Source organism: Cervus elaphus, chromosome 20 (genome assembly GCF_910594005.1).
Source record: "Cervus elaphus chromosome 20, mCerEla1.1, whole genome shotgun sequence".
Taxonomy (NCBI): Eukaryota; Metazoa; Chordata; class Mammalia; order Artiodactyla; family Cervidae; genus Cervus; species Cervus elaphus.
The window spans coordinates 51,722,510-51,748,401 of NC_057834.1; the positions used below are offsets into that span (position 1 = coordinate 51,722,510).

Sequence of the window (25,892 nt, forward strand, 5' to 3'; positions counted from 1 at the left end):
CCCAACTATATCACATTGATTTAATTCAACTCTAAAAACTCTAATTAGTGGTTTCATAAAATGACTAATTACATCCCCCTGGATTCAGACAGTTTCTGCCATCTCACTTAAAGAGCCTAGGAGCTGTGTAATCAAACAACCCACCCACTGGAAGGAGAATGCTAATTAGCATTGTTGATTGGTGACACAAGTTATAATATTTTTCCAGCAACCTTGTAAAATTTATAAACACATCAGTGAAAACGCCAGATTCTTTACAGCTTGCTAGCTTTTGGAATAAGTGTCTAAAAATACATGCATTTCCAACCACAGCCCCCTCAAAGAGGTTTAACAAAATGCACGTGTCAGCCACACAATCATCATCATAAAACGCTCTAACGTCTCTTCACGAGCAGCTAAACGAGCTCACAACACTTTCTCGGGTGGGCCTTTTACCTGGTTTGAAGCTGTGAAAACTGAGCCACGGATTTCTCCGCTCCAAGTCTCACTAGCTCATCTCCCAGCCGCCAGGCCGCGGCTCCGCCCCACTCCTGCCTCCACCACCGACGCGTTTAAATTTTTATAAAGCTTCACACTTCTCTGGACGCGTTTGCTTGGGGCAGTTCAGAGCCTGTAGGAGGAAATGAGGTCCTGCCCGTGGCGAAGGCTGCCCCGGTGCGGTGAGATCGCCTCCAACCCGGACGCCTCGGGCAAAGACTCGCCGGACACCTCCTGCTCCACCCCGGCGTTTTTGAAAGTAAACTCCTACCTGCCTGTTGCGCTCTCCGAAGCGCAACCGGACTCGCGCCCCCGCCTCCCCCCGGCCTCCTGGGCCGGTTCCATTCTGTAAGCGAGGTGGAAACACAGGCCAGCTCTGTGCTGATTTCTGGCCCCGGGTCGGGTGGGCCCCCGGGCGCGGGAGGTTCCCGGGTCGAGCTCCGCAGCGGGGTGGGAACCACGGAGCGCGCCTCGCTCCCGGGGAGCGCAGGGCGCCCCGGCCCCCGCCTCGCACGGCGGGTGCCTCCGCCCGGGTGCCTGTAGGAATGCTCGGCCACTCCCTGCCGGCCGGGACGCGCACCCCAAAGTACAGCCTGGGGAGAAGGGAGCGTCCGAGGCGTGGGGAGGGAATGCCCGGACCGAGGAAGTGGGGTGCGCGGGGAGCGGAGCGGGAGGGGCGCACCACGCGCGGATGGGAGAGGACTGGGGTCCCGGGAAGCACGGCTCGCGCTGCGGTCCGTGGGAGGGAGGGGGCTCCCGGCCAGAGGCAGGGGGAGGGCAGTGAACCAGGGTCGGAGTCCCGGGTGGGGCTGCGGGAGGAGGACGCAGGGGCTAGCGGGGGTCCCAGGTTCGGGTGGGGGCGTCTTGCCACGGAAGGTCTGCACCCCGCGCCTGCCGCTCAGCCGCGGCCGGCCTCCGGCGGGACTCACCTCCGCGCCGGCCGTGCGGGCGCCGCGGCCCGCAGTCTCGGCTCGCAGCGGCCCCGGCTCTGCGGCCTGCGCTGGGCTCCTGTAGAGGCAGAGCCCCGCCGCCACCGCCGCCGCTGCACTGCTGCTTTCCGCTTCCTGTCCCGGCGCCGCCCCGCAGCCCGAGCCCAGCCCTGCGAGCCCGGCGCGGCCGCGAGCCAAGAGCAGCGAGCGCGGCCGGCCGCGCCGCGGGCCCAGCCCACCTGCAGCGGAGGGCGGGGTCGGGCCGGCGTCTCCCCAGCCCCCGGGAGCCCGGCGCCCCGAACACACACACGCACACACCCTCGCGCAGGCACACTCGTTCCCACACAGACCCCAGGGGCTGACCACACACACACACACACTCATACATCACAGACTCATGGTCAGAGATTGACCGCTACCCACTTGCTCAAGGGTTTGCCTGATGAGTCCGAGGGTAAAGAATCCGCCTGCAATGAGGGAGAACTGGGTTCGATCCCTGGATTGGGAAGATCCCCTGGAGGAGGGCATGGCCACCCACTCCAGTATTCTTGCCTGGAGAATCCCCATGGACAGAGGAGCCTGGCGGGCTACAGTCCATGGAGTCGCAGAGAGTCGAACTGAACAACTAAACACAGCACTTGCTCAAGCTCACACCCTCACGCACACACCGACTCACAATCATACACAGAAGTTCAAGCCCATTTGTGCACACTGGAGCCCTAACACACATATATTTGCATAGCAGCCCAGGGACTAAACAGCCCCCCTCCACACATATATACACACTTAAATACACATATTCCAAGAATTAGCCCACAAATATCCGTATATGCATACATCTCAAACAACATGCACACTCACACTTAAACTCACACACAGCCCAGGAAATAACCCCACGTGTAACCATACACACCCAGACCCCCATGGGCCCCCAAAGCTAACTCTACCCCTCCTCCTCCATTTAAGAGTGGTAACTGCCCCCCAACCCCAGTCCCCTAGAAACTACTAGAAGAGCTCACCTCTGAAGGCAGGCAGCCCCAGGTTCCAATCCTGATTCAACCAGGTCTGTTTCTGTCTAAGTCTTTGTTTCCCTGTCTGAAAAGCAGAGAAGATGATAAAGCCAGCCTTGCAGGATAGTGGTAAGGATTATGAAAAGTGGCTGGTCCCTGGGGGCACTACACAGTTGCCAACTATTCAGAGGAACATTTACACTCTTACTTAGTTGTCTGGTGTGGGTCGATAGGGTCAGGGAATCCATGTGGAGAGTCCAGAATCTGGCTGGGACCCACAGCAGTTTACATGGCAGTGCTCGCCAGTAGAGATGGTGTATAATGAAGCAGTGTGGGCAGTTGGGTGGTGAAACACACCCATGCTGAGCTAGCCTCAGTTATGGAACTTTAGCCTCTAAAGCCCTCACTCTCCCCTCACCACCTCCTCCCCATCCTCCCCAACCCCCTTTCTCTCTCCTATATATATTTCTTGAAGACATAATATGTTCCATGTAGGTGATCTTCACACAGCCCCACCAGCCCTAATGTTCACTCTAAGGGGTGTAAGGCATCAACCACCGCCCGCCCCCCCCGCCCCCCGACCCCACAACCTCCTACCTGTCTCCTGAGGGCAGCCAGCTTCCTAGGGGTAAAGCCTGTTGTCTCTCCACCTGAGTCAGTGCTTAGGGGCAGAAATGTATAGCTTTGTAAAAACATGTCTCTTTCATCTTTAAAATGTAGACCCTTCAAAGTTGCAACAGACCAGGGATCTCCAATTCTAGTTATGATACACCTGAATAGCCCCCATGGGAGCTACAGATCCTCAGTGGGTTCCCATGAGAAGCGATTTTAATTCACATTGGTGTATTATGTCTAGCTACCTTACCATGCGGATGCTTTTGTGGCAAAGAGGAGTAGTGCAAAATAAACCCTTTTTAAAGATAAATTCACCTATAAATGCCATCTACTGCTTGTTTTTATCTAACAATCTCAAGTATTCGAGTTGAAAAAATTCTCAGGAACTGAATTTTCTGTGTAACCCAGCTCCCATTATCTGTTACAAAGTGGGTCAGCCATATCCTAGGGTTTGGTTAGCAGGCTTATTCAGCTCTTGCCTAGACTCGGATGCTCCAGCTTAGCCTTAATCATTAAAAAAAAAAAAAAAAAGGTAATATTGGGGACTCAATCTGCCACTCCTTGGTCTTATTATTTACACCAAACTCATTTGGGGAATTGGGGTTCTATGTACTGGGTGCTCTCAAAACATCAGCGTGACTGTAATTCCACAATCATGCATATGTATCTCCATTCCTGCTCGCTCTTGCAAACCCTAGAATTCTACCCAAGAAAGTTTTTCCTGTCTACCAATGCTATCTCTTACACAAAGCCTTCTCCAGTTCTCCCAACCAGAAAATATTTTCTTTCCCTCATTTGAATTCTCTGGATTTTTATGTTCACCTTCTACCTTGTATTGGTTATTTTACTCACTCCTCAATAATGTGTAAGTGCTGTCTTTATCTCTTTCCTATCAGATGTTTGCTCACAGTAGTCATTTTGAAAAATACTTAGCAAATGAATGAACAACTATAAAATAATACTTGCCATGGGAAATTAATAATCTAATCAGGGAATAATCTAATTGGAAAGTTATGACATGTGCACATAAAGATTGTTGTTGTTGAGTCACCAAGTTTTGTCTGACTCTTTTGCAACCTCATGGGCTGCAGTCTGCCAGGCTCCTCTGTCCATTGGATTTCCCAGGCAAGAATACTGGAGTGGGTAAGCCTTTCCTTCTCCAGGGCATCTTGCTTACCTAAGGATGGAACCTGAGTCTCCTGCATTAGCAGGCAGATTCTTTACCACTGAGCCACATGAGAAGCCTGAACATAAAGATAATTAACAACAAAAGAATATGTAAAATGCATTATTGGAACACTTTTTAAGAAATCACTTATTCAGCCTCAAAACTTCTGAATATACTTGAAAAACAGGAGTTAAGTGAGAAAAGCTTGTGCTCAACCAAGTAGATTGCATAAAGTTATGCTTTAAAACAGATAGGCTTTATACATAAGATTGTCTCTTGCCTTTACTTAGACACTGTTTATGTGTAATTCACAAATATTTCTAATAAACTTCATTGTCTGATTCCTAAGCCCACTGTAGATTAGAAACACATCAAAAGAGAACAGGAGGTGACCTCAGGAGACCCCAGAAACTGCAAAGGTTGGGGGGGGGGGTCATTGCAAAGATTGTTTAACTCCAAAACTCATACTCATTCCTTTCACTAGTTTCTCCTCTTGATACATTACCACAGCATAGAATACCAATAACCCTGAGTTATAAAAGTTAGATGTATATTCTATAGATAGTATTCTATTTAAGAAGACAAGGAAGATGCTGAAAAAAATTAGATTTCCATCCAAAATGTTTGAGAAGTTTAAAAGGGCTGATTCTTTTTTTTCTGGTTGCACTGGGTTTTCCTTGCTGTATACAGGCTTTCCCTAGTTGCGGCAAGTAAGAACTACTCTTCGATGTGGTGTACCGTTTCTCACTGCGGTGGCTTCTCTTATTGCGGAGCACAGGCACTAGGCTCTTGGGCTTCAGTAGTTGCTGCACACAGCCTCCATAGTTGTGGTGCATGGGCTTAGTTGCTCTAAGGCGTGTGGAATCCTCCCAGACCAGGCATTGAACCCCTGTTCCCTGCATTAGCAGGCGAACTCCTATCCACTGCACCACCAGGAAAGTCCAAAATACTGATTCTTTAAAAGTTCTTTTTATGTAACATATGGAGGTATACACAAAAAAAATATGTATACACATGTGTAAAATACCCATATGGAGGTATGTGTAATATGTGTTTATATGTTAATCATGTCAGGGATAAAAATATGAAAATAATGTCTCGTGTTATGTTTAATGTCTTGTTTAATGTTTATAAGAAAATAATGTCTTGATGAAAGTGAAAGAGGAGAGTGAAAAATTCGCTTAACACTCAACATTCAGAAAACTAAGATCATGGCATCCAGTCCCATCACTTCATGGCAAATAGATGGGGAAACAGTGGAAACAGTGACAGACTTTATTTTTGGGGGCTCCAAAATCACTGCAGATAGTGACTGCAGCCATGAAATTAAAAGATGCTTACTCCTTGGAGGAAAAGCTATGACCAACCTAGACAGCATATTTAAAAGCAAAGATATTACTTTTCCAACAAAGGTCCCTCTAGTCAAAGGTATGGTTTTTCCAGTAGTCATGTATGGATGTGAGAGTTAGACTATAAAGAAAGCTGAGTGCCAAAGAATTGATGCTTTTGAACTGTGGTATTGGAGAAGACTCTTGAGAGTCCCTTGGATTGCAAGGAGCCCAACCAGTCCATCCTAAAGGAAATCAGTCCTGAATATTCATTGGAAGGACTGATGTTGAAGCTGAAACTCCAATACTTTGGCCACCTGATGCAAAGAACTGACTTACTGGAAAAGACCCTGATGCTGGGAAAGACTGAAGGTGGGAGGAGAAGGAGACAACAGAGGATGAGATGGTTGGATGGCATCACTGACTTGACGGACATAAGTTGAGTAAGCTCCGGGAGTTGGTGATGGACAGGGAAGCCTGGCATGCTGCAGTCTATGGGGTCACAAAGAGTTAGACACAACTGAGCAACTGAACTGAACTGAACTGAATATCAGTGATGAGGTGTTAAAATACGGAATATTAAAAGACTTCCCTGGTGGTCCAGTGGTTAGGACTCCTCACTGCCAATACAGGTGGTGTGGGTTTGATCCCTGGTCACGGAACTAAGATCCCACATGCTGCAGCCAAAAACTATGGGTTATTAGTGACCACGAGGAGAGTCTGAATGGTCAGGGTCAAATTGTCCATGAGGTCAAGGAAAGAAAAAATGGAAGAGGGAAAAAAGAAGTAGAATGAGCATAAGTGGAGGACAGTGGCTGTAACAGTGACTGGTTTATCTCAAGTGCTTGTTTAATAAATCTGATTTGAATGAATGAGATGTTAAACAAATGTTTGGAGTCTGCGCAGGGGTGTGGAGATACAGTCAAGGGCATGAGCAGAGCAGTTAAGCTCAAGATAAGGGCTTGTGCTGAGACAGGGAGGATTCAACATTGAGTGACTAGGATTAGAAGTTTGAGAACTTCAAATCCAACTCTAGTGTCTGAACTTTTAAAAATGGGCTAGTCGGAGAAGGAAATGGCAACCCACTCCAGTCTTCTTGCCTGGAGAATCCCAGGGATGGGGTTGCACAGAGTCAGACACGACTGAAGTGACTTAGCAGTAGCAGCAGGCCATGTATTGGGATTCAGTGCAAAAAATAAAAAAATAAAAAAATTAAAAAAAAATAAAAATGGGCTAGTAACATGATAAAGTATTCATCCATCCATCCATTCATTCAAAAACACATACTTGGTACCTTCTAGAGGCAGGCAATGTATGAGTTACTGGGGATACAAAGATAAATAATGTATCTTTGATCTGTGATTTAACAATTTAGTCAAAACAAATCTTTATTGAGCTCTTACTTTGTGCCAGTCACTATTCTAGGCTCTGGGGATACATCAAAATAGACCAAAGCTTCTGCTCTGGTGGAGTTTATGTTCTAGTGGGGGGAGATGGACAAACAAGCAGCATGTATATCATGTCAGATGGTTTAGCAAGGGCTCAGGAGAGAACAAAGTTGGATGAGGCTGGGGGTGGGGGCGCGGTGTGCACCTCACTGTCCTGAGGATCTTGGGCTGCTGGGCGAGACTGCAGCTTCAGCAGAGGCTCGAGGCGGAAGAGGAGCACGCTGGGACCAGGGTCCGAGCAGCCTGCAGAAGCCTGCATCGCTTCACCCAGCCATGACCTGGGAGCAGACCTTGAAGGGTGAGTATTTGACAGATAAAGAGGGAGGGAGCATTCTGGGCACAGGCACAGAAGTGTGACAGAGTATATCCAGGAAGCCGTCTGGTGGGGGTACAGAGACTGATGCGCTGAAGAAGAGAGGGGGCAGGGTGGCCCAGGAGGCCTGCTGGGAGCTGCAGGTCTGGAGGGATGAGGCAATGAAATGCGCTGGTGTCACGGGGAACAGGAAGGAAGCATTGAAGCAACAGAGCTCCTCAGAGGATTGTGGGCAATTTGGCCACAGGAGAGCAGAAGGGAGGAAGCAGGGATGGGTGGAGGGGGTTGGCACGACCTGGAAAAGAGAGGCAGAGTCCAGAGCTCTCAGGGCTTTATATGATGGGCTTAAAGCTGTGGATTTTATCTGGGAGGCAATAGGGAGCCTTTGATTGAGGGTTTTCACAGAGACGAATAAGATGAGTTGACTTCATGGTTTGGATAGTGGCTTCCTGGGGAAAGAGTGAAGGCAGAGGGACCATTTAGGAGAGACAAAGGAAACCTGATGTGGCAATTGGGCCTGAGTTATTGCAGCCTTTGTAGGCATGTATCATGCCTACATCATAATGGGGATGATAGTCATAAATGGGGAACAGAGTGGAAAAAGTTCCAGGAGAAAAAGCAAGTTCAGTTTCAGGTATGTTGAGTGCAAGTACCTTGGGGAGGTGCAGGTACAAACAATAATAGGTCGCTTTTATGAAGCATTTATTAAATACCAACACCGTGCTGAGTATTTTACAGGTTTTGATTCATCCTTCACTGTGACCGTGTTTTAGGGATTATATCATCTGCATTTTACAGAGAAGGAAGCTCGGGCATAGAAAGGTTAAAGAAGTGGCAGGAGATCATGAAGCTGCTGACAGGTGGGGCCAGGCTTTGACCTCAGATTGGCTGACCACAGACTCCCCACCTTTAATCCATCAGCGATACTACGTCTTGGCAGTGCGCATTTACAACTCTGGAGGAGATCAGCTACTGACAATGAATGTGGCTTTCAGAGATTACACGTGGTTGACAGGACGGTAGAGAAAACAGCAAGAGGTGGGTAGAAACAGGCAGAATGAGTGAGGCAGAGAGATATGACAGGGACATGTGCAGGTGATGGGTCATTGTTGTCTCGTTTCAACATAGAAAACCCTGAAGCCTATTTATAGACCAGGGAAAAGAAATCTTAAATTTCAAAATTTAAGAAGGGAGGGGTAATTTAGGAGATGGGTGGAAGGACCAGCTTTGGAAAGGTGCAGACAGAGGTGAGCCAAAGGTGAGTGTGGAAGGTTCAAGGGCATTTCATAGGAAGCAAGAGTCTGTGACAGAGCCTGGGAGACCAGGAGATGGAGTCGCGCCAAAGAGAGGTGTATCTGACAGCTTCTCCGGAGCCCTTGGAGGGTCTGATTGCCATTGAGATGGAAATCACAGAAAACGTACATTCCCTACTTTGTGCAAACCATTTGGATGGACAAACAGACTCTAAGGGCCTCTAAGGGACCCCAGACATTGTCTTCTCTACAGTCTCTTCCATGTCTAAGATTCGTTATAGTCAATGAGTTGTTTGAGGTGAGTGTGGGATGTCTAAATAGTCTAAATAAAGACTTGAAAAAGGACAGGAAATGGTGGGACTTTCTATTAAATAGCTTTGACGGGCTTGTAGTCTGTGGACAAGAAAGCCAAAGTGCTCTGTATAAAGTGACCCGGGGGGACCTAAAGGAGCAGCCACGATCCCTGGGCCAAGTGCACCATCACCCCAGTGGGGCCAGGTGTCGGTGTTGACGCTGCTCTGCAGGCCTGGGCGTGGGCAGCCCGCTCCCAGGCCCAGTGGCTCTCATTGCCTGGGGCGCTGGGAGGCAGTGGGATGTCAGGTAGAACTCAGATTCCAGAAGCAGGATGCTGCCCAGGCTTCAGTCATCCCCTCCTTTTCACTCGTTATCAGTGGAAAGGAGAGAAGCCAGGGGCAGAGAGCCTGATAAAGACGCCAGTCTGTGCACATGACCTTGGGCCTTTTAAGTATTCCCAAGGCGATTCCACTTGCCAGGGCAGTGCAAAGGATCGTACTCAAGGCCAGCCATGGACAGGGCCGGGCTGGCTAATAGTACCTTCTGGGGACTGGTAGTTTCTTCTGCATTGTTTTTAATCTGGGGCGTCATCGTCAGTAATTCATTACCTATTTATGAGAAGCACTTGAATAACACCTCACGCACCGCGTTAAGCTAATTACTTGGACTGACCCCAGGTGGCATTTTTTCCTGAAGGTGAACCAGCCTCTGCTGCTGCTGGCCTGGGCTCATTCTCTCTGAGGAGACACAGGTGTGTAAGGAAGGCCCCTCGGCTTCTGGCCCACAGCCGGATCCACTCCCTGCAAGTCCAGAACCTGTCTCCACGGTTGCCGCAGAAGGGGAGGGCCTCTTCGAGTCATCAAAAGACGGCAACATTAGTCCATCTTAGTGATCAGGGTTTGAGCTAATCATGCCTTTTTATTGTCTGCATTTCTGATGCTTTGACATCTGGGGGCCTTGCTGCCCCAGGAGAGCCTGCCCGCCTCAGGGCTAGCTAATTCCTAGAGGTGGTTAATACTCACAAGCAATATTCCTCATAGGCAAAACAACCCATCCAGAGCCCGTACCCAGCCTCCTGCCTTATCTGGCTCTCACACTCAGGACCACTATCCATCTGCCCTAATTACCCCAGGGTAGGGTACTGGACAAGTAGAGATAGCCCCAGCATCCCAGATGCTGCTGAAATTATTCAAACTAGCCATCCTAAGCCTGCTTACCCTTTTCACAAGAAAATAAAGGCTCCTGCCCATGTGTTCCTCCCACTCTCCCTACCTCCTGACTGACCCTGGTGCTTCTCTATGTGACTGTGTATGGCATAGGGTACCCCTTCCTCTTGGAATTACCTTCCTAAAGGTAATTGTCCCTTTATCTGTTGGCCTTATTATACCTGAATAGTAATAAAACCTACATTTTTAAAGCAGGATCTCTACTGTAGCTGTGCTCATTTGTGAACCATATAAATGATCAGTCAGAGAGAAGGAATTAATGTTTATTGTGCTTTTTTTATTGTGTGGTAGGCATTGTAATAGTCATTTAAGTCTGTTATTTAATAGTATTTTCCTGGTAATTCTATAAATTAGACATTTTACAAAAACTCAAACAGTTTAAAGTGGCATTTCTAAGGTCACAGAGGCTAAATCCAGGCCTTCTGGCTCCCAGCCAGGCTTTCCCACTGCATTAGTCATAGACAATGAAGACAGATTTTTTCTTGCTGTTTCTTTATTCCTTCTTCCCTTCTCTGATTAATGATCACTGCACACCCCATCCTCTACCACTTTTCTTTCCTTCCACCTTTCCCTTTGAAGTGAAGTGTTAGTCACTCAGTTGTGTCTGACTCTTTGCGACCCCATGGATTATAGCCCACAAGGCTCCTCTGTCCATGGACTTCTCCAGGCAAGAGTACTGGAATGGGCTGCCATTTCCTTCTACAGGGGATCTTTCCAATCCAGGGATCAAACCCGGTCTCTCATACTGCAGGCAGATTCTTTACTGGCTGAGCCTCCAGGGAAGTCAGCCTTTCTCATTGTCTATCTTTTATCTATCTATCTACCTACTTATGTATAAGAAGCTGTTTTTTTTTTTTTCCATCAACCTGTTTCTATTTTTTAGAGTTTATGGAAGATCAAACTAAACACCACTTAGTGATTGTTCATATCCATTCAGTGGCCTGAGAAGTGGGGGCTGCAAACCAGCCCTCCGTGGTGGGCTGAGCACTCTGATTGTAAGTAGGGAATAGCTGAATAGGCACCCAGGGCACCTGTGCCTTCAGGCCAGTCTGGACTCAGGTTGAGTACTAGTGAACTTGGGAGCTGGAGCAGTCCATTCACCTGAAATCTCTCCTTGGTCACAGCCTTTTCAGCTGAGCCTGCTCTTCCTTTTCAATCTCTTCAGGATCCCTTAGAAGCTGAGATCAGGGATAATTTCTGATGGGGGTTTACAGGTGGTGGTGCCATGTATGCCCAGAACTTCCCGGGCCAGCACCCAGCACATCAGACCCACTGAGTGGGCTCCCTTGTTGCTCCACACAATGGCAATGTCCGCATAATGCAGAGGAGAGTCTGTTATGGGAACGATGGTTAACACAAGACTCCTCTGTGAGAGGCTGGTGTCAGCCCTGGGATCAGTAACCACTGGTAATCTCGGCTCCCTGAGGGCTGCCTTGGATCTGGTTAGTGAAGGTTCCAGGAGTGGAGTGCTCACAATAAGAGGCTCCAGCGGCAGCAGCAAACTTCTGCACAACTCTCTGGCCAGTGTTCCTGGGGAATAAGACACTGACATCAGCCAGGTTTGCAATGACAATGATGGTGAGAGCTGCCAACAGAAGTTTTACCCAAGTTCTCTCCAGTGTTATGTTGCAGGTGCCACAGAGATTCCTTTTGTAGAGGTACTGTTCAATTTGTAAGTCAGGGTTAATGCTACCTAAGTGAGTTTCTGCTGCAAGGAATTTGGGACTATCCTTCTTTATCTACAGGATGTCAAGGACTGCCTTTAAGTGATTATGGAAATGCTGAACAATGCCGTATGGATCCCTGCTGAGTAGTGCAGACAGGCCCTATCTTTCCCTTTAAAGAAAAAACTTCTTGGCAGTGTTACTTGCGTTATGTGTTTTTCAGCTATGTGAAAAGTTGAAAAAAACAATTTGTAAATTCCATGATATAATAAAATTTTTTTTCTTTTGAGTACAAAAACTTTAGGTTCTGAATTTAAAAATTATTTTGACATTTTAAGTTCAGTAATAAAATTTCAAGCATATGTTTTGTTTTAAATGCTTTTTTTAAAAACACCAGGTCCAAGATAGATTAACAGGTCTGGATTTATGTTCCCATATGAATTAACTATAAATTCTGATAAAATATATGAAACAACAGATTTCAGGAAGTTGGATCATGTAACAGAAGACAGATCCCTGAGATGAAGGAGACCAACTGGGTAATTAATCCCCACTGTTGCCCTAACTTGCTGCCTAAAGAGAGTTTTCAGGCCGTGGCACAGGGAAGACAGAATCAGTCAGAGCCTAGAGGGCCTCCTGCACTGAAGAGGGAGAGCTAGGGGTTAGAGAGGCAGAGTGACAGAGATGAGCAAGCTACAGGTAAAGAGAATTCTAGAAAAACACAGAGGCTTCTCTTGAGTGTTCGGTTAAGTTCTGTTCAGTGCATGTGTGCGAGGAAAGAATCCCTTGCATGGATTAAAGGGGGCAATACTAGAGTCACACAGTAAATAGTACCTGTTATGACCAGCCAGGCTGGCAAACCTCATAATCTATAAAGCATTGGGTAGTGTAATTGGTCTGGTCTTGCCTCAGTAGCGGGGGAAAAAAAACATCCTGGATTAAATGCTGCTCTGGTTGTGCCAAACAAAGCTTAAAAGCAAGACCTGAAAGCCTCAAACTGTTTCCAAGTATTTTGTGTTCCAAACAAAGGTCAAGAGTATTTATGAAATACACAAATATGCAGCATCCAGTAAAGTACAATAACTGGGATCCTGTAAAAGTTACCGAACATATAAAGTAGCAGAGGAATGTTGCTCATAAGGAGGAGGGAAATCTATCAGTTGAACTCTAACAGCTGACACAGATGATATAATCAGTAGAACAAACAAAAACCTCTTCAAAACAGTGATTCAAAAGGCTTGGGGTGGCACATCTATGATGGAAAACAGTATGAAGTTTCTTTAAAAAACTAGATATAGAGCTACCATATGATCTAGCAATCCCACTCCTGGGTATCTATCCAGAGAAAACTATAATTTGAAAAGACACATGTACCCCAATGTTCATTGTAGCACTATTTACAATAGCCAGGACACAGACGCAACTTAAATGTCCATTAACAGAGGAACGGAAAAAGAAGAAGTAGTACATATATACTATACATACATACATACTATGCTATACACATGTATAGTATATATATATATATACTATGTATGTATACAATGAGATATTACTCAGCTATAAAAAAGAATGGAATAATGCCATTTGCAGCGACTTAAATGGACTTAAAGATTGTCATACTAGGTAGAGAAAGTCAGACAGAGAAAGACAAAATAGTATATCACTTACATGTGAAATATAAAAAAAATAGTACAAATGAAACTATTTACAAAGCAGAAGTAGAGTCACAGACGTAGAAAGCAAACTTATGGTTACCAAAGATTAAAGGGGAGGAGAGAGATAAATTGGAAGATTGGGATTTACATAAACACACTACTATATATAAAATGGATATTAATAACTAATAAAAACACTGTATAGCACAGGGACTGCTACTCAATACTCTGTAATGACCTATATGGAAATAGAATCTAAAAGAGAGTGGATACATATAAACATACAACTGATTCACTTTGGATAGCAGAAACGAATTCAACAATTAACTATACTGCAATAAAAATTAATCTTAAAAAGCTCAGGGGGAAAATTAAGCATGTCAACAAGAGAAATGGAAGATATAAAAGAAATCCAAGTTGAGCTTCTAGAGATGAAAACTATAATGTCTGAAATAAAAAAATATGCCAACTAGAATTAACAGGATTAACAAAAGATTAGACATTGTTGGAACAAAGATTAGTGAACTCAAAAAAACTCATGTGAACTCATAGCATTATGAGTGAACTCATAGCATTAGAAACTATCCAAATTTGTTAACCTCTAATGTGCAATGTATAATCGGTTGTTAATCCTATCCAGTGTACTTTTTCATTTTTTGCTTTTCATCCTCAAAGTTTTATTCATGTCTCTTTTACATTGTCCATGTTTCTACTTAAATTTTTGAAACTATGAAATTCAGTTATTCACTATTTTAATGTCCTTGTCAGCTAAATTTAACATCTGTATCAATTCTCTGTCATTTTCAAATGGTTGATTGATTTATTTCCCCTCATTATGGTTATATTTTTCTGCCCTTTGAATGCCTGTGGGGTGGGAGGTGGGAGAAGGGAGGGAGGTTCATAAGGGAGAGGACATATGTATACCTATGACTGATTCATGCTGATGTACGGCAGAAACCAATGCAATATTTTAAAGCGATTATCTTTCAATTAAAAATAAATTCATTAAAAAAATAAAAATAAACATTAAGAGTAACATCTAAAATGAGATCATGGAAATTGAAATCTAAGTGATGAAAAAAATAAACTAGTTTGTTGAATATATGAATAAATCTCTGAAAATCTATTTCATGTAGAATATATTTCTCATAATAAATAGAATATATATTTTTAATTTGATTTTTTCATATAAAAAAGAAATGAACGTCTAATACTTTTTTACTGGATACTAGACATTGTGAACTGTCTTGTTGGATGTTGGATAGCTTTGTATTCCTTTCAATATTCCTGAGCATTGCTTTGGGCTGCAGTGAGAGTCACTTGGAAGTTGTTTCATCCTGTTAGGTCCTCATTTTAAAACACTTTGTATGGGACCAGGATCATGTTTACTCTAAGCTCGTTGCTTCCCAACACCAAGGAAGACATTTCTGAGTATCCTACCCAGCACCCCAGGGTCATGACGTGGGAACAGCACTCTCTGAGGTTAGTGTGAGCGCCAGGTTCTTCCCTCTCCTCCGTGGGAGTGGTCCCTTCCTTATTCTCGATGCTCTCCTCACATCAATGCACTCATCACTGTTGTACAAGTCTTTAAAGGGACTCTGAGCATCTCTGCAGCCCTCTCCTCTCTGGTACCCTCCATGATAAGCTCTAGCTTCGTGCTTCTGGACATTCAGAGCAATGTCTCCTTATCTCATGTGGTCTGCTGGGACTTTCTGGGTCTGCCTTTGCTAACCACAGTAGGCCCAAGGAAGTAAGCCTTGTTTGTTCCCTGTCTATCAGGGATCAGTGTCCTCTGTTGCCTTGTGTGAAATGTCTCAAACATCGTTTTGTCCAGTTTTAAAGGTTCAGGCAGAAGGATAAACCACGTCACCATTATTTCATTTTAGCTAAAAGTATAAATAGAACTCCTGGGTGATTTACAAGTAATTTAATTATTGATGTGGTTGGCTTTATATCTACCAGGTTGCTAGCTGTTTTCTGTTTGATTTGTTCTTTTCCCTTTTTTTCTTTTCCTGCTTTCATTTGTGTTAATTATTTCTTCATGATTTCATTTTATATCCATTATTAATTAATTCATTACCTTTTTAAAAGACTGTCTTTTAGAGCAGTCATAAATTCATAGGAAAATAAAGAAGAAGGTAGGGAGATGTCCCATGTATTCTATATATGTATGCCATACATTCTTAGTCTTCCCTGTTATCAATATCCTGTACCAGAGTGATGGATTTGTTATAACCGATGAATCCACAATGGCACATCATAATTACCCAAAGTCCATAGCTTACTTTAGGTTTCACTCTTGTGGTTGCAAATTTCAACAAGTGTTCGGACAAGTGTTTAGTGACATGTGGGCTTCCCTGCTGGCTCAGACTAGAGTAAAGAATCTGCCTGCAATGCAGGAGACCTGGGTTCAATCCCTGGGTCAGGAAGATCCCCTGGAGAAGAGAATGGCTACCCATCCCAGTATTCTTGCCTGGAGAACTCCAGGGGTCAGAGGAGCCTGGCAGGCTACAGTCCCTGGGGTCACAAAGAGTCAGACACAACTCAGCGACTAACACTTACTCTCAAAGAGACATGTATTTATTGTTATGATATCATACAGAGTATTTTCACTGCCCTAACAATGCTTGGTGCACTGACTATTCATCCCTTCCCAACCCTTGACATCCACTGGTTATTTTACTGTCTGTAGTTTTACCTTTTCCAAAATGTCATATTGTTGGAATCATACAACCATATACAGACATAGCTCTTTTAGATTGGTCTATTTCACTTAATAATATACCTTTATGGTTCCTACAGATCTTTTCATGTCTTGATGGCTCATTTCTTATTAGTATAGAGTAATAATCCATTGTCTGGATTTACCACAGTTTATCCATTCACCTACTAAAGAACACCTTGGTTGTTTTCCAAGTTTTTGCAATTATGAATAAACATCTGTGTTCAGGTTTTTGTGTAGACATATATTTTTAACTCCAAGTAAATACCAACGAGCACAATTATTGGATCATGTGGTAAGAGTATGTTTAGTTTCATGAGGAATTGCCACATTGTCCTCCAAAATGACTGTACCATTTTCCATTCCCACAAGTAATATGTGAGAGTTCCTATGGCTCCGCATCCTGAATAGCATTTGGTGTTGTCAGAGTTCTGGACTATGGCCATTCTCACAGGTGTGTGGTGGTCTCTTGTTTCAATTTGCGTTTCCTAAGTGACATATGAGGTAGAGTATCTTCACATTATACTTTTTTGCTGTCTTTGGCCAATTTTCTAATGGGTTTTTTGTTTTCTTATTGTTGACTTTTACTAGTTTTTGTATATTCAGAGTAATAGTCCTTTATCAGATATGTCTTTTGCAAACATTTTCCTCCAATCTGTGGCTTGTCTTTTCATTACCTTGACCTTCTCTTTCACGGAGCAGAAGTTTGAAAATAAAGTCCAACTTATCAATTATTTCTGTCATGGATTGTGCCCTTGTTGTTGTGTCTAAGTCGTCACCATATCCAAGTCGTCCAGGTTTTCTCCTGTTATCTTCCAGGAGTTTACAGTTTTGTGTTTTACATTGAGGTCTTTAACCCATTTGAGTTAATTTTTGTGAAGGGTGATCTGTGTCTAGATTCATCTTTTTTGCAAGTGGACGTCCAGTTGTTTCAGTACCATTTGTTGAAGAGACTGCTTGCTCCAATGTGTTGCCTTTGATCCTTTGTCAAAGACCAGTTGACTGTGTTCATACGGTCAACTTCTGGGCTCTCTATTTTGTTCCACTGATCTATATCTTTCCAGTTATGCAGTTTTCTTGGCATCAGTATCGAATTCTGGACCCAAGATCTCTCTTGCTGTCCCTGGGGGTAGAAGATTTTTACTCCTACTCGTCTTCTAGCAGTGATGGTTCTTTGCCTATTTCCTGGGGGAGAGTTTCCTGTATTCTCCCAAGAAACGTGGGTTTTACTCCTTCTCTTCTCCCAGAAGCTATGCATCTTGAGGGTGCACTCTCTCTTCCTCACTAGCTTAAGGCTTTTGTTTCATAGGAGAAAAGGATCCAAAGAAGCAAGCAGGGCTTTGAGCCTGTCCCACTCAGCCCTCATTACCTTCTTCCCTCCTGTGTCAGGAGACTCTCATCAATCTGCTGCCATGCCTCCATTCTTTCTTGTGAGCACCTGGGAGAGGCTCAGAAAGAGCCACTTACAAGTGAAGTGAGCTCTCCTGGTGTTTAGGGCCCCCACTGTTTCAAACTGATGTGCTGACCCACTCTTGGCCTCCAAGAATGTGTTAAGCTCTTAGTTTACTTTTTAACTGTTTGTTTAGCAGCCTCCTCATTCTCCCAGGCTCTGCCAGAGGAGAGACACTGTGTGCATCCCACCTTGCCTTTGATGGACTTCTTCCTCCTTGGAATTTGGTTCACCTAGTTGCCTTGTTAACACAGATCACTTGTGGGCTCCATAAAAGGTATAATTTTATAGCTTATCCAGCTTTTCCTAATGGTTAGGGTGGAAATAACTTTCTTTCCAGCTCTCTTCATCCTGAGAGAAAACCTCATTTTCTTCACATTGAATTCACTCTTTTCCTTAATGGCCAGAAGAGGTGAATTTCCTGTTCCGCACAGAGGAGATTGAGGTCTTAGAGAGGTTATGCTCCTCAGTTGGCAGGTGGTGATGCTGGGACTCCTCAGCTACCAGCAATCTGTGAGATCTTCACTGGGGTGGCGGGGCAGGAGGAGACAGCAGAGAGCCTGGGGAGTCCTGGGAGGCATGGGAAATAGAGGCTGCCCAGGAGGTGAGATTCCATCTATTCACACCTCAGTTGGAGGCAAGAATCCGGCTATCAAGGAAAACCAAAAAGTTTGACTGGGTGGCTTTCTGAAACATCACTGGGCAGGAGCTGGTCCACCCAGGGTAGGGGAAGGAGGATTGTGGAGGACGGTGCTGAAACACCCTCGAAGCTCTGCTCTGGGCTTAGGATCCAGGACCGTGCCTCACTCCGCCCCCTCCACTGCCTGCCCACCTGGTCTTTGTAGCTGTGCACTCTTCCACTCCCAACCTTCTCCACGCTCATCCACGATGCAGACCCACTAGCCAACTGACTGTTTCTCAAAAATACCCCTTCCTTTCCGGACATTGTCAACTTCTTCAAGGTGTTCCCCAAACCTGCAGTGCCCTACCCAGCTACCACCCATGCCCTCAGTTCTTCCCATCCAAAGCTGAGTATGGGGTAACTGTTCTGTGTGAATGTTTGTGCCCACGAGAGTGAAGAAGGCAACTGTGGGCATCATGTATGTGAAATGAAAGAAAGGCTGTGGATGTGAATGGCAGGAGAAGGGCACTTCAACAAAGATGAGGGATGGTCCCGAGGACACTCAAGGGGAGGAGAGGTGGGCAAAAATGGGATTGCTGATTCTATCACAATTCTAGAGCAGCCCTGGAGAGATGTCTCATCCATTGGCACTACTGTTTTGGCAAGATGTAAGTGTCAGGCTGCAAGTGAGACAGAGTTAGCGCAGCAAGTTAACAATGACAGCCTTTATTGGGGATGCCCTTCCAAGCTGGCTGCATAAAGAGGTACCCCTTGGGGCTGCCTGCTGCAGACAAAGTGGGGGCACCTAGGGAACGGCTTGAGGGGTTGGAGAAGGTCTAATGCCAGAGTGGATGAAATCTCACCAATAGGGATTCAATATTTTACCATGTCCTCCATCCCGGGTCATTTAAAGTGCAAATCTTTCTAAGAAGGGTGATATGTTTGATTCCTTTGGTCTGTCTTTACATGAACAGCAAGGGCTTTGAATCCTTTAGAACTGAGTTCAAATCCTGACTCTACCATTTGCCAGCAATGAATGCTGTGAACCTTTTGTTTTTTACTTTGGAACTCTTCTGAGCATTTATTTCCTCTTTGGTAAAATGAGGATAATGACACACATCTTACAGGTATGTGAAGATGAAGTGAGGTGTGAACCTAAAATGCCTCACAGAGCATTTGCCACAAGAATCATCCATTCACCCCTTCATTCAGCCAATGTTGATTGAACACCTACTAAGTGCCAGGCACTGCTCTACATGCTGGGGATTCAACAGTGAATAGAGCAAATTCACCACCATCATGGAGCTTGTGTTATAGAATAGAGGAATAAAAAGTAAACAGGTAACTATATATCAGATTGTAAGTGCTCTGGGGAGGGACTTCCCCCTTGGATGAGCAGGTAAAGAATCTACCTGCAGTGCAGGAGATGCAAGAGACACAGGTTTGGTTCCTGGGTCAGGAAGATCCCCTGGAGGAGGGCATGGCAACCCACTCCAGTATTCTTGCCTGGAGAATGCAAAGGACAGTGGAGCCTGGCGAGCTATGGGCCATAGAGTCTCAAAGAGTCAGACACGATTGAGGTAACTTAGCACACACGCATGCAAGTGCTCCAGGGAACAACAGCGCAAAGGAACAGAAAGTGTGGGGAAGGGGCGCCATTACAGTTTCGTGTGGGGTGGTCAGAGACCTCTTTCTTGAGTTGATATTTGAGCAGGGCCTGAAGGAAGGGAGGGAGGGAGTGGCAAAGATCTGGGGAGAGAGTCGGTGGAGGAGAAAGAGTGAACAAAGGTCTGGAGCCTGGGGCAGGCTGGGCATGTGTGAGGAATAAGGGGAGGGTAGGAGCAGAGTGGGAAGGGGAGCCTTGTGAGGGGAGGAGGAACCGAAGGTGTTCTGTGTCCTGTAGGACCTGTGGGCTCTGGTGGGAACCACAGCTTTTACCCTGAGATAGAAGCTGTGGGAAGGGTGTAAGAGAGGGTGGTGTAGGCCCACGTTCACCCTGGGTGTTGCATGGAATGTAGACTGCGCGGTTGGGAAAGGTGTAGACACCAGGAGACCATTCACGAAGCCACTGTGACAGATGGAAATGTTGCCAAGGACCTTGGTCGAACTGTGTGGGCGGTGAGAAGAGATCAGATCCTGGATAGAAAGTGGAGTTGACAGGATGTGCCGATGAATGGAATGTAGTGTGAGAGAGACAGCAAGGGGCACTCTGAGTTGTTTAACTAAAGCAACCAGAAGACAGATGTGTCAGTTACTGAAATGAGGAAGTTGAAGGGGGTGGGCTTTGAGTTGGTTTTGGACGTGTTTGGTTGGACACCCAAGTAGACAGATGGATGTGTGAGTCTGGGTTGCAGAGGAGAGGTTAAGGCTGGAGATAGCAGTGGGCAGATCGAGGTAGGGTAGTGTTTGAGGACCATCTCTTCTTCTGTCCCATGTAGGTATGTCTGTAGGCAGGCATAGAGAAGGCTCTGGAGGGAGGGCAGGGTTCTGACAGTTGACATGCAGGTTCCACCCCTTCCCCTGCAGGTGATTTTTGCAGGTGATTCTCTTCCCAGGTGGCATAATGGTAAAGAACCCTCCTGCCAAAACGGGAGATGCAGTTTCTATCCCTGGGTCAGAAAGATCGCCTGGAGAAGGAAACAGCAACCCACTCCAGTGTTCTTGCCTGGAGAATTCCATGGACAGAGGAGCCTGGCAGGCTACGGTCCATGGGGTTGTAAGAGTCGGACATGACTGAGCAACTGAGCATGCACACACACTCTTCTTTGAGCTCATTTGTTTGTCCATAGAGAAGGAGCTGGACTAGGTTGTGTTAAGGTCTGACACACCATGGCTCTGTGCGTCTCATGGAGATTCAAACATGCTTAGAGGAAGAGGCAGCACAGCAAGCCATCCATAACTCGTGTGGGTCCATCTGTCAGTTATTTACCAGGAAAGCAGGGGGAGAGATCCTGGGGCTTAGAACCCACAGAGCCAGGTGCTAAGTGCAGGGCTGAGGACCCGTCTGGAAGGATGTGGGTACTGCTCTTCAGGGTAGAAGGGGCAGAAGATGGGCCTGGCATTGCTGCCCAGAGCCACTCCAAAAGTGGGCTTCCTGCACCTGCTCTCCAGGAGCCTGGCCATTGTCCCAGCTGCTGACTGGCCTGTTCCTTTTGCAGCTCAGACATAAAAGCTCCATTTTCCTAAGAAAATTGACTGCCTTTCCTACAGGAGGCCATCTCTCTGCCTGGAAGCTCTGATCACAACCCAGCTGCACATTAGGTGCAGGCTTCCGGTCCTACAACGAACTGAAGGAAGTAGTTCTTTGGCTGGAAACCCACCAGTCTGTGATTGGTGGCCCCTCAGAGAGTGTCCTAATGAGGCGGAAACTTCACTCAGCCAAGAAAGAAATTAAACTGTGTCGTTAACATCTCAAGTTGTCAAAATGGGTGTGCTTATGGAATAAATTATCATGAAATAAAAACCAAAAGCAGCCAAGTCAAGTTAAGTGAGACTCTAAGTCAAATCATGGAGACAGAGCAGGCTGGAATTTAAGGAAAAAGTGGTTGAAAATTGTACCCAGTAAGTGGCTCCTTGCCTGCTAGGATCTTGCTGGTCAGAGGTGATGCCCACTGTCAGAGGGTCAATAGAGTCCTAGGTCCAGGCCATTCATGGTGGGGAGTCAGATGCCACCTCCATTGGTCTAAGGAAAGCAGAGACAAGGATGATCGAGGGCTTAGTGCTCAAAACCTGGTGTGTGGAAGATTCACCTTTCAAACTGGCAGCGTGCTGTGTCCATCGCCAGAGATTCAGCATGTGGCCTGGCATTCTATATCTGAACAAATGCCTCAGATGTTTCTGCTTCAGGTGATCCTGGACCACTCTTGAAGAAGCATGTATAGGAGGGGAAGGTCCCATATACTACGGGAGGGTTTTAGTGTTTCAGTGGCGGGTTTCGCTGACAATGGAGACAGAAGCCTGGCCCTGGACAGATCAGTTAGGCAGCAGTAGGATCAGGTTGCTAATTAGGCCTATGCAGGCTCACCTCTGGTGGCCAAGTATAGGGTCCATGTCAGTGAGACATACTCTTAGTTCCCCAATGATAGGCAAAGGGGTGTTGTGGAAGAAATGAAGGCAAGTGGAGGGTGTCTATGACTCTGCCTGGGATGAACAGCGAAGGGAGAAGAGGACAACTGAAAAGTTATATGATAAGTCAACATAATTTATGTGGGACATGTATGTATATTTGTGTTTCAACCATGTCTAACTTTGAAATGAAAGGGTTTTGTTGCCCAAAGCTTCATCAGCAAGAGTGTTATCACTGGTACTCCCTGGCTGAGTACAGAAGGACTTGTTTTTAAACTGAGTCAAATTTCACAGAGAAGAAAGCTTGTCACAAATGTTTGTTGTTCTAAATAGGAGGATGCATTCTCGAGGGAAGGCTTTCCTGGTGGTTCAGATGGAAAAGAATCTGCCTGCAATGTAGGAGACCCAGGTTCGATCCCTGGGTTGGAAAGATCCCCTGGAGAAGGGAAAGGCAGCACACTCCGGTATTCTTGCCTGGAGAATTCCATGGATAGAGTAGCTTGGAAGGCTACAGTCCATGGGGTCACCAGAGTTGGACATGACTGAGTGAGTGACACTTTCATGTTCTCTAGGGATGGGCTAGCATGGCATTTACTTTTCCTCTGATGTGGAGGAGAGGGTCAGCTCTCCTATGAGGATGTGTAAACTCCCTAGCCTGTGAATATGGATAAGGCCCCATTGGCTGGAGTGACCACCCCATGTAAGCTCACCACCTCCCCCTGTGCCCAGTCACTAAGTCATGTTAGACTCTTTGCAACTCCAAGGACTGTAACCCTCCAGACTCCTCTGTCCATGGGATTTTCCAGGCAAGAATACTGCAGTGGGTTGCCATTTCCTTCTCCAGGGGATCTTCCTGGCCAACACAGTACCCTAGAAAAAGTGGGCTATGAGATACCTAAGCAAGTAACAGAGAAGGAGGGTGCAGACCCTCTCCTTCAAATTAGACAACTTTTGAACCAGCAGCTTGAATAGAATCATTCAACAAAGACTGTAATTTTGTTTCCTTCGACTGAGTTTGCAGTTTATAACCCTAGACAGGTATAAAATAAATACAGAGATAATGAAATACTGGATGCAGACTTCTCTCTGGTAGGTTATATTGTATGGGATTTGTAATGAGTCTTGAAATCTTTCTACTGCTTTATATGTGCTTTGTTTGCTTTTCTGTTTTATGATGTTGGAAAATGGGTAAGAGAATCCGACACACCACATTTACAAGATTGATTTATTAATTTACAATTCTCGTAATTGTGGAGAATAATTTTGTTCTTGTTAAGTCTGCCATGACAGTAGTTTCAATTGCCTGTAAGAATTCAATATATTGAATTTGTGATTATATTTTCAAATGTCTAAGAAAGTGTGATTAATTAAAAAATAAAATAAGTAAATGTTTAAGAAGAATTTAATCTGTTAAACTCAAGTTAGTTGACATTAATCAAAGAGGCAGTAGAAATAATTTTTATAATTCTTTTGAACTATTGGATTTATATAGAAGAAATGGATTTGTAGGTTGAGCTTGAAGGTTTAAGATAAACTAGGCTTTAAAAATTAAAACTTTGTTATATCGCATATTAGATATTGAAAAAAAACACAATGAACTGTAATTAGTGTTTTCAAGGTACAAAGGTTTTCTTTCTGCATATGAAGAGAAGAAAAGAAATTATAGCCACATTCTCATTAACTCTCTGAAGGATTGTTCCAAGTCTTGCCCCAAATTTGTTATTATTGCTCTTATTAATTTCTGCCAACCTTTTGAGTCAAAAATGATATTTCATTAGTGCTTTAATTTACATTTCTATGCTACAGAGAGGTTGAACGTCTTTTCGTCTTGAACTAGACATTTATCATGATCTCAGAATTTCCTCTGAAGCCTTAAAGCTAAAATCAGTAGGTGTTTAGGAATGTAAACTGGTATAGTCACAGTGGAAAACTATATGGAGTTTCCTCAGAAAATTAAAAATAAAACTACCATATGATCCAGCAATTCCACTTTTGGAAACTTATTCAAAGAAAATGAGAACACTAACCGGAAAAGATATATGTACCCCCATATTCATTGCATCATTATTTATAATATCTATGATATGGAAACAACATATGTGTCCTTAAGCGGATGAATAGATAAAATATTTTTATATATTATATAAATTAATGTATACTTACGTATATTAATCCGTGTATGTGTGTGCGATCCTACGGACTGTAGCCTGCCAGGCTCCTTTGTCCAGGGAATTTTCCCAGGCAAGAATACTGGAAGGTTGCCATTTGCTATTCCAGGGAAACTTTCTGACCCAGGGATCGAACCCACGTCTCTTGTGTCTCCTGTATTGGCAGGCAGATTCTTTACCACTGCACCACCTGGGAAGCCCATGTTAATATATATATAATTATATTATTTATCCATAAAAAATAATAAAATATTGCCATTTGTGACACCATGGATGGAATTTGAAGGCTTTATGCTACGTGAAAAAAGACAGAGAAAGACAAATACTGTACAATCTCACTTATACGTGAAATTCCCCTCCCCTCTCCAGACACCCAAAGCTCGTAGATACAGGGAACAGATTGGTGGTTTCGAGGCAGGAGGGTGGAGAGCTGAGCAAAATGAGTGAAGAAAGTCAAAAGGTACAAACTTTTCCAGTTTTAAAGTAGATAAGTCAAAGGGAGGTAATGTACAGCATGGCTACTATAGTTAATAACATGTATATTTGACAGTTGCTAACAGAGTACATATTAAAAATTCTTGTCACAGGAAAAAATTCTCTTTGTATGGAGAGTCCTAGGACCCCCATTGTGCTCACTCACTCACTGGGTGAGTGAACCCCAGCACACTGCTGGCTCCAAAGCCAAGGCCTATCCTGTGGGTGCTCCAGCTCAGGCCTTCGACTAAAATGCCCTCCTTGCAACAAAATGACAAATTCCTTCTTGAAGCGAGATCCAAACAGCACACTTCTATGGCTGCCACAGCAACCAGTGGGATTAAATTACATTTAAACCAGTGATGAAATACCCACTCCTTCTTTCCCTAGGGCAGAAAATGCTGTATTCTACAGGACTTCACAGAGGGTCTTCAGCAAGACTGAATCCTGAGTTGCCTACGGTAGTAACCAGCGTGATGGTGCTTGATTTTCCCTCCTTCCTTTGACTCTCTGCTAGTCCATCACTTCTGTCCCTTGTGATCACTTGAGAAGCATACAAACCCTGGTCTCAAACTCTGCTTCCATAGGAACCCAGGCCGAGAGGCTGGCTGACTGCGTCTCCTAGTTCAACAGCGCCCTCTTCTGTTGGTACTGTGGAGCTCAGGTTCTTGGACGAATGATAGGTGTGAGCGGCATCACCGGAGGCATGCTTCTGATTTTATGATACTCTCAGTTTCTGAGGCCACTGAAATTCAGATATTTCCTCCTGCTTTCCTTTTATTATAAAGCCTCTAAATGATGTCTTCTCCTTCCAAATTACCCACCTCTCCCCTAAAGAGCTTAAGGCTCCATATTTTCTCTGCTATTGTCATGCCATCATCATTTTCTTTTTAAATTTCATAAGGCATTATCATTATTACTGTACTATATAGTCAATATTACTTAGATTTACTCACAACTTTTACTGTTTTATTGTCTCATTATTATTTCTCACATACCAGGTGAGAA

The 25,892-nt window shown here is 44.9% G+C and overlaps 1 protein-coding gene and 1 pseudogene across 3 annotated transcripts in view; both read right to left on the reverse strand.

The window, feature by feature from the left end:
• VANGL1 (VANGL planar cell polarity protein 1) overlaps positions 1-1,545 on the reverse strand; it is a 58,586-nt gene extending 57,041 nt beyond the window's left edge. The window contains exons 1-2 of one of the 3 annotated variants that reach the window (XM_043876189.1): positions 1,407-1,517; positions 436-610 (exon numbers count right to left, since the gene is read on the reverse strand). The gene's annotated coding sequence lies outside the window, so the exon portion shown is untranslated. Of the gene's footprint in view, positions 1-435; positions 611-748; positions 1,063-1,406 lie in introns of those variants that run through there. The other 2 variants (XM_043876186.1, XM_043876188.1) reach the window with 2 other exon arrangements.
• Positions 1,546-10,984: 9,439 nt separating this feature from the next.
• On the reverse strand, positions 10,985-18,501 carry LOC122676734 (annotated as a pseudogene).
• Between the last annotated feature and the right edge of the window lie 7,391 nt (positions 18,502-25,892).